This window comes from Triticum dicoccoides, chromosome 1B, assembly GCF_002162155.2.
Source record: "Triticum dicoccoides isolate Atlit2015 ecotype Zavitan chromosome 1B, WEW_v2.0, whole genome shotgun sequence".
Lineage (NCBI taxonomy): Eukaryota > Viridiplantae > Streptophyta > Magnoliopsida > Poales > Poaceae > Triticum > Triticum dicoccoides.
Window position 1 is genome coordinate 58,787,110 of NC_041381.1, and position 8,919 is coordinate 58,796,028.

The following is an 8,919-nucleotide window of genomic DNA, read 5'->3' on the forward strand; positions in this document are numbered from 1 at the left end:
GTGGCTGTGGAAGCTATCTTCGGAGAATGATGCCACGTGGGCTCAAATCCTTCACAGCAAGTACCTTCAGACAAAAACTTTGTCCCAGGTTACAGTCAGACCAACTGATTCACCTTTCTGGAAAGGACTAATGAAAGTCAAACAATCTATGTTTAATAGGACGAAGTTTGTTATTGGCAATGGTACTTGCACACGTTTCTGGGAGGATACTTGGCTCGGCGAGACACCCTTGGCCATCCAATATCCGTCGTTGTATCGTATTGTTCAACGACGTGAGGTGTTCGTAGCTTCGGTTTTTCAATTTATCCCCCTTAATATTCAGTTCCGACGGACGCTGGCGGGCAATCGTTGGGAAGAATGGCTCCGTCTAGTTAGGAGACTGATGGAGATCCAGCTTTCCCAACAACCTGATGAATTACGCTGAAAACTGACTAAGTCTGAGTATTCACAGTTAAATCAATGTACATTGATGTTATTAATTCGAACTCCATTCCTACTTCCAAGCATATTTGGGATGTCAAAGTTTCTTTGAAAATAAAAGTGTTTATGTGGTTTGTCCACAAATAAGTTATTTTAACCAAGAGCAATTTAATAAAGCGTAATTGGACATGACCTACTAGGTGTAGTTTCTGTGATCAGGATGAGACTATAAAACACCTCTTTTTTGATTGCCCGTTGGCCAAAGTCCTTTGGCAGACGGTTCACATTGCTTTTAATATCAAACCACCGAATTTTGTTAACGCGTTATTTGGGACATGTCTGAATGGGATTGAGCCTGACTTAGCAAAACACATTCGGATTGGGGTTTGCGCTTTGCTGTGGACTATCTGGACTTGCAGAAATGATTTGGTTTTTAACAGAATATCATGTATTCACTTTTTGCAGGTTATATTCCGAACTACGGCACGGATCCGTTCGTGGTCGCTACTCACTCCGACGGAGGCCAGGGAGCATTTGGTTATTGGATCTTTCTGCTGGGAGATGGTAGCTCGGGATATCTTCAACCAGTTTGGATGGATGTCATGTAATAGGATAGGCATCTACTTTACTTATCTATTGATAGCCAGCCGGTTGTGGCATCTTATCTTGGCTAGTCGATGTTTCTAGCCCTTTATGACTCTGTGTGAGCTTTCTTTGCTTTTTTTATTTTTTGAAGATCTTGAAACCTTGTTGACACTACCTTTTTTTGTTAATAAGTTGGTCGTATGCATCAATTTGATGCAGAGGCCGGGGAGTCCCCCTTTTCGAAAAAAAGTTGAGAGAAACCCACATTTCTTAGACCAAAACCGAATGTCCAGCCGATTCTTCGAGATATACTTGTAACAGGACAGGCAGCGCGTGTCAGAATGTGGGGCCTTGGGGTTGGGGGTGGGGTGGTGTGTGTGTGGCGTGCTCTGGTTTCGAAAGAAAGTAAAACCCTGAGAGAGAGCAAGACATAGAGGGGGAGAAGGGAGAGAGAGAGGGGTGGGGAAGAAAAGGAACAGCGCTCTGCAACCCCTCCCTCCTCCATTGCGACGGCATTGGAGCACCAGCCGCCGCCGCCGCCTGCGCCGATGGAGGTGACGCATCTATCCCGGCAGACGGGCCCCATCTGCGCCCCCCAGCAGCGCAGCATCGACGTAAGCTCGACCTCAACCTCTCCCTCCGCCCCCGTCTTCTCCGACGCCGGCCGTACCCAGGCGACCAAAGCACTCTGCTTTTTCCCCTTGTTGCTAGCGCTGCGTCGCCCTTCTTGACGTTCTTGCTAGCTTGTGCCTTGCGGGGTTAGATCGGCGTTGAGGCAGAGGAGGCCACGGCGCCGTGCCGGTTCTTGGTGCAGCGCCATGGGCCGGAGCCGCGCGGCCGCATCAGCGGGTGCAGGGCCGCGGCTGCTGGGGTCAGACCGTCGCGCGCGACCGCGGACGCGCTGCAGCGGTCCAGGACGTCCAGGGCGGGGGTCGAGGGCGTCCCCGTCCAGGACGCGCCTGCAGGGGGTTGCGGTTTTAGCAGGTTTCTGTCACTGCGATTGCGCTGCCGGTGCTTCAGCGATGCATCCCTCTCCGAAAGGGCCTACTTTGTATCTGTCGCGCGTGTGACAAATCACTGGCTGTGGATGGGAGCAAACTGTTCCCTTCCTTTGACTACTGATGCTTTGATTCACTCTCTTGGTAATTGTTGCATTGATCCTCAAACAAAAAATCCCAGCTTTAGCAAATGTCCAAGCTATATATAGGTGTTCGGGTACTTCTGCTTGTGCTGGACTTACAGTCACCTGGTGTCCCTCTGTTCAAATTACATGTTTTCAACTACAGGCTTTAGCAAATATCGAGTTACAACAATCAGCTACTGCCTCCTGTTTATATTACATGATTTCAATCACAATAGGATTTAGCATGCTTGTGTTTCAAAATTACTTGTGCTTTCTTCGCCCAAGTGTGTATCCTATGTTTCTGCAAATTTGAGTACATGGAGGACTTCAGTTCAAGCTCTCGGCTCCCTGCCCTTACTACAGCGATTCAGCCCTCTTGGCAAGTGCCTAGTTTTGTTCCCTTTTCGAAACTTCCATCTGATGTACCTCTGCCGCGTTTGTTACAAATTATAATCGCTGGCTGGGATCAGACAGGGTACTCATGTTTTGATTCATTATTATCTCTGTTCAATGCGGCTTTGGATGCATTGATGCTTAAGTAAATATACTAACTTTACTGAGGATTGCTGGCTTATTGCAAGTGTCCAAGGGGCACCTTGGTGGGATCGACAGCTTTGTAGGATGCAGTGGGTTTTCCTGTTCTTGTGTCTTGTATCTTCTGTAATATAGAAAGATGGTGTCCTCGGAGGATGGTATGATGAGTGCTGTAGTACATTTTTGTAGCATGTAATGATGTTCTTGATGCCATGTTTTAGTTAAAATGTCGATCCCCCCACCTTTTATAGAACATTTGTCAACGTTAGTCGCGCGTCCAGCGCCAAGTGTGTACTAGTTCATGCGCTGTAATTTTTCTCTCTAATGCACAGATGAACCAGTGGCTACCTTTTTTTCTGCACAGTCCTAACCACCAGTGTTTCTCTGCAGGATGTTCCACCCATTTCATATGACGTGGAGGGTGGGGTTACTGCATACACGGAACTGATGGAAGCTATAATTCAAAGGAACAACCTCATCGCCCCACTGAGATATTGCGGTGTGCCGGTGACGCCACACCGCAATCCAAGTTGCGCAGATGCGGGTGACTGTGATGATGAGGAGCTGCAGGTGGAGGCGCACTAGTAGAAAAGGGGGCAATGGTTCAGGCCGGGTCAGCCCATTAGTCCCGGTTCAATCCAGAACCGGGACCAATGGGGGCATTGGACCCGGTTCGTGAGCCCCGGGGGGCGGCCGGGCCACGTGAGCCATTGGTCCCGGTTCGGCTGGACCTATTGGTTCTGGTTGGTGGGACGAACCGGGACCAATGCACCTCGCTCTTGGCCCACCACCATTGGTCTCAGTTGGTAGCGTGAACCGGGACCAAAGGCTGCCCTTTAGTCCCGGTTCGTGGCACGAACCGGGACCAATTAGTTGCCTATATCTACCCCTCGCCCGCGAGCAGAGCACTCGCAGTGCTCTGTTTTTCGTGGCCGGCGAGGGGAGAGCTTTGTGGTGCTCTAGCTCACCTCCTATGCACATGAGGTGTTCGATGGAATGCCCGAGCCACACTACTTAAGCTTTCTCCTCTCCAAGCTCGACCTTCAAACTCCATTTTCCTCAATATTTGTCTAGGTTTAGCGGTCCGTCACGTCCCGTCCCCGTCTTCACCGCTGTCGATCGCCCGCGCCGATCTCGTCGCCGGCACCACCGTGGTGAGCCTCTTGTTCTTATCTTCTTTCTGAAAGGAAAAAATAAATGTTACTTGTATATTTATATAGATACTTGTATAATTTTCTTACTTTTATTATTGCATCTTATATAGTACGATGGTTTTGGTATCCGCCTCCGTCGGCCCTCGTCCTGTCTATGATTCAGATGTGGTATATATTATCTTTTCATAACTATTGGCTCATTTATTGTTTATGACAATTATGCCGACTAACGTGACATAGATTTTATTTATCTAGGAGGTTGTTGAACCAGAAATTCCAACCGACCCTATTGTCGAGAGGTTAAATTTAGTTGAAGAAGAAAACAATTTTTTGAAGGAAAAAATTAGAAAAATTGAGGAGGAGGAGATGATATTGGAGTTGCATGTTGCGGATGTCGTCGATGATCACAAGATCAAGATGGATGCAATGCGCTTGAAGATTAGAAAGATTAGAAAATATGCCATTCATACCGAGGCTTGGTATCATTATGCCATTGGATCAGTTGTTACATTGGTTGCGATTATGATCGCATTTGTTTTCACATTGAAATGTTTTACATAGTTTCAGTGTATGGTTTAATTAATTTAGATGCTCTACAGAGCTTTATGTTGTTAGATGAGAACTATGTATGTACTTTGGTTTTAATGTGATGATGAACTTCTATTAATTTGGTCACTTAATTATCTATTCATGATGTTCTATAATGATTTTTGACACACTTAATTATATATAATGCACGCAGATGAACCGGCAATGGATGTACGGTTCAAGACACACCTCCGAGTACATTAAGGGTGTGCAGATTTTCTCGAAGTGGCTGAGGCAAACAAGCAGAATGGTTTTATGTGTTATCCATGTCCTATATGTGGGAATACGAAGTCTTACTCTGACCGGAAAATCCTCCACACCCACCTGCTTTACAAGGGTTTCATGCCACACTATAATGTTTGGACGAGGCACGGAGAAATAGGGGTTATGATGGAAGACGGCGAAGAAGAAGAGTACGATGACAACTATGTGCCCCCTGAATACGGTGATGCTACTGAAGATCAAGAGGAACCAGACGATGTGCACGATGATGCTGCAACGGGCGAAGCTGCTGAAGATCAAGAGGAACCAGACGATGTGCCCGATGATGATGATCTCCGCCGGGTCATTGTCGATGCAAGGACGCAATGCGAAAGTCAAAAGGAGAAGCTGAAGTTCGATCGCATGTTAGAGGACCACAAAAAAGGGTTGTACCCCAATTGCAAAGATGGCAACACAAAGCTCGGTACTGTACTAGAATTGCTGCAGTGGAAGGCAGAGAATGCTGTGCCTGACAAAGGATTTGAGAAGCTACTGAAAATATTGAAGAAGAAGCTTCCAAAGGATAACGAATTGCCCGAGAGTACATACGCAGCAAAGAAGGTCGTATACCCTCTAGGACTGGAGGTGCAGAAGATACATGCATGCCCTAATGACTGCATCCTCTTCCGTGGTGCGTACAAGGATCTAAACGCATGCCCGGTATGCGGTGCATTACGGTATAAGATCAGACGAGATGATCCTGGTGATGTTGACGGCGAGCCCCCCAGGAAGAGGGTTCCTGCGAAGGTGATGTGGTATGCTCCTATAATACCACGGTTGAAACGTCTGTTCAGAAACAGAGAGCATGCCAAGTTGATGCGATGGCACAGTGAGGACCGTAAGAAAGACGGGAAGTTGAGAGCACCCGCTGACGGGTCACAGTGGAGAAAAATCGAGAGAAAGTACTGGGATGAGTTTGCAAGTGAGCCAAGGAACATATGACTTGCTTTAAGCGCGGATGGCATTAATCCTTTCAGGGAGCAGAGCAGCAATCACAGCACCTGGCCCGTGACTCTATGTATGTATAACCTTCCTCCTTGGATGTGCATGAAGCGAAAGTTCATTATGATGCCAGTTCTCATCCAAGGCCCTAAGCAACCCGGCAACGACTTTTTTGTGTACCTAAGGCCATTAGTTGAAGAACTTTTATAGCTGTGGAATGGAAATGGTGTACGTACGTGGGATGAGCACAAACAGGAGGAATTTAACCTAAAGGCGTTGCTGTTCGTGACTATCAACGATTGACCCGCTCTCAGTAACCTTTCAGGACAGACAAACAAGGGATACCACGCATGCACACACTGTTTACTTGACATCGATAGTATATACCTGGCAAGCTGCAGGAAGAATGTGTACCTGGGCCATCGTCGATTTCTTCCGACCAACCATCAATGTCGAAAGAAAGGCAAGCATTTCAAAGGCGAGGCAGATCACCGGAAGAAGCTCGCCATGCGTACCGGTGATCATGTACTTGCTATGGTCAATGATTTATACGTAATCTTTGGAAAGGGTCCCGGCGCACTAGCTGTTCCGAGTGACGCTGGGGGACACGCACCCATGTGGAAGAAGAAATCTATATTTTGGGACCTACCCTACTGGAAAGACCTAGAGGTCCGCTCTTCGATCGACGTGATGCACGTGATGAAGAACCTTTGCGTGAATCTGCTAGGCTTCTTAGGCGTGTATGGGAAGACAAAAGATACAGCTGAGGCACGGTAGGACCTACAACGTTTGCACGAAAAAGACGGCATGCCTCCAAAGCAGTATGAAGGTCCTGCCAGCTATGCTCTTACCAAAGAAGAGAAGGAAATCTTCTTTGAATGCCTGCTTAGTATGAAGGTCCCGACTGGCTTCTCGTCTAATATAAAAGGAATAATAAATATGGCAGAGAAAAAGTTTCAGAACCTAAAGTCTCATGACTGCCACGTGTTTATGACGCAACTGCTTCCGGTTGCATTGAGGGGGCTTCTACCGTAAAACGTCTGAATAGCCATTGTGAAGCTATATGCATTCCTCAATGCAATCTCTCAGAAGGTGGTCGATCCAAAAATCATACCAAGGCTAAGGAGTGATGTGGTGCAATGTCTTGTCAGTTTCGAGCTGGTGTTCCCACCATCCTTCTTCAATATCATGACGCACGTCCTAGTTCATCTAGTTGACGAGATTGTCATTCTGGACCCCGTATTTCTACACAATATGTACCCCTTTAATAGGTTCATGGGAGTCCTAAAGAAATATATCCGTAACCGCGCTAGGCCAGAAGGAAGTATCTCCATGGGCCATCAAACAAAGGATGTCATCGGGTTTTGTGTTGACTTCATTCCTGGCCTTAAGAAGATAGGTCTCCCTAAATCGCGGTATGAGGGGAGATTGACTGGAAAAGGCACGCTTGGAAGGGACTCAATAATATGCAGGGACGGATATTCTTGGTCTCAAGCACACTACACAGTTCTACAGAACTCTACCTTGGTGACCCCATATGTCGATGAACACAGGAACAGTCTGCGCTCCAAACAGCCGGAGCAGTGCGACGACCAGATTACATGTGAACACATCAGGACTTTCAGCAGTTGGTTGGAAGCACGTATCAGAGGTGACAACACTGTTTGTGATGAGCTGTACTTGTTGTCCATGGGACCATCTTTGACTGTATTGATTTGGAAAGGATACGAGATAAACGGGAATACATTTTACACGATTGACCAAGATCAAAAGAGCACCAACCAAAACAGCGGTGTCCGCTTTGATGCAACAACCGAGAGGGGAAAGGACACATATTATGGTTACATAGAGGACATATGGGAACTTGACTACGGACATGATTTTAAGGTCCCTTTGTTTAAGTGCAAATGGGTCAATCTGTCAGGAGGCGGGGTACAGGTAGACCCACAGTACGAAATGACAATAGTGGATCTGAAAATTTTTGGGTACACTGACGAACCGTTCGTCCTAGCCAATGATGTGGCACAGGTTATCTATGTGAAGGACATGTCTACCAGACCGAGAAAGAGAAAAGATAAGGAAGCGAATACATCATACGATGAGGCAAAGCGCCACATAGTTCTTTCAGGAAAAAGGGACATCGTGGAAGTGGAGGACAAGACAGACATGTCTGAAGATTATGAAAAGTTTTATGAAATTCCTCCCTTCAAAGTCAAGGCTGACCCCAACATCCTGATAAACGATGAAGATTATCCATGGTTACGGCGCAATAAGCAAATGACACAAGCAAAGAAAAAGTGAAGACTTTCTCACGCAACTATTATGATGATACCATGCCAACTTTGTAACTGACGAGTATGATACTATTGTCCGTTTTGTACATGCACATGCTATGTGGGTCAATTTATGATACCATGCCAACTTTCAACTTTTTCAGAGTTCATTTGAAATGCTTTAATGTCTTATGGTTCGGCCCTCGTAATAATTAAAATTAGCAACAATAAGTATTTTGTTGTAAGTAGAAACAAAATAAAATAAATAAAGTAAGAAAGAAAACAAAAAAACAAAATAAGTGTTTTCAAATTTGAAAACTAATGGCACTAACAAAAAGTTTATAATTTTCCTAAAACTAAAAGCAAAAACAATTAAAAAATAAAGCAAAAAACAAAAGAAAATAAATAATGCAGAAAACAAAAGAAAAAAACAACAATAAGTATTTTGTTGTAAGTAGAAACAAAATAAAATAAATAAAGCAAGAAAGGAAACAAAAAAACAAAAAAAGTGTTTTCAAATTTGAAAACTAATGACACTAACAGAAAGTTTATAATTTTCCTAAAACAAAAAGCAAAAACAATTAAAAAATAAAGCAAAAACAAAAGAAAATAAATAATGCAGAAAACAAAAGAAAAAAACTGGAAAAAAATAAATATAGCAACAATAAGTAAAGAAAACAAAAAAACAAAAAAAATGCCTCCTACTGGGCCCCCACGGCCTGAATACGACTAGAAACCCTACTATGGGCCAGGATTCAGGCCCGCAGTAGGCCCAGAAGGCCCATCAGGCAAAGCAATAGCAAGTAGGCCCGAAAGCCTGCGGGGGAGAGGAGCTCGAGAGGGGTGCGGCAGTGGGGCTTATAAACCACTGCGTGCCCCTCTCAACTAGCGAGCTGGGACTAAACTTTGGCCCCGAGGCGGGCAGCACAGAGGCCTTTGGTCCCGGTTGGTGGCACAACCGGGACTAAAGGGGGGGCATTAGTCCCGGTTTGTGCCACGAACCGGGACCAATGCTCTTGCTATATATACAACACTTAGC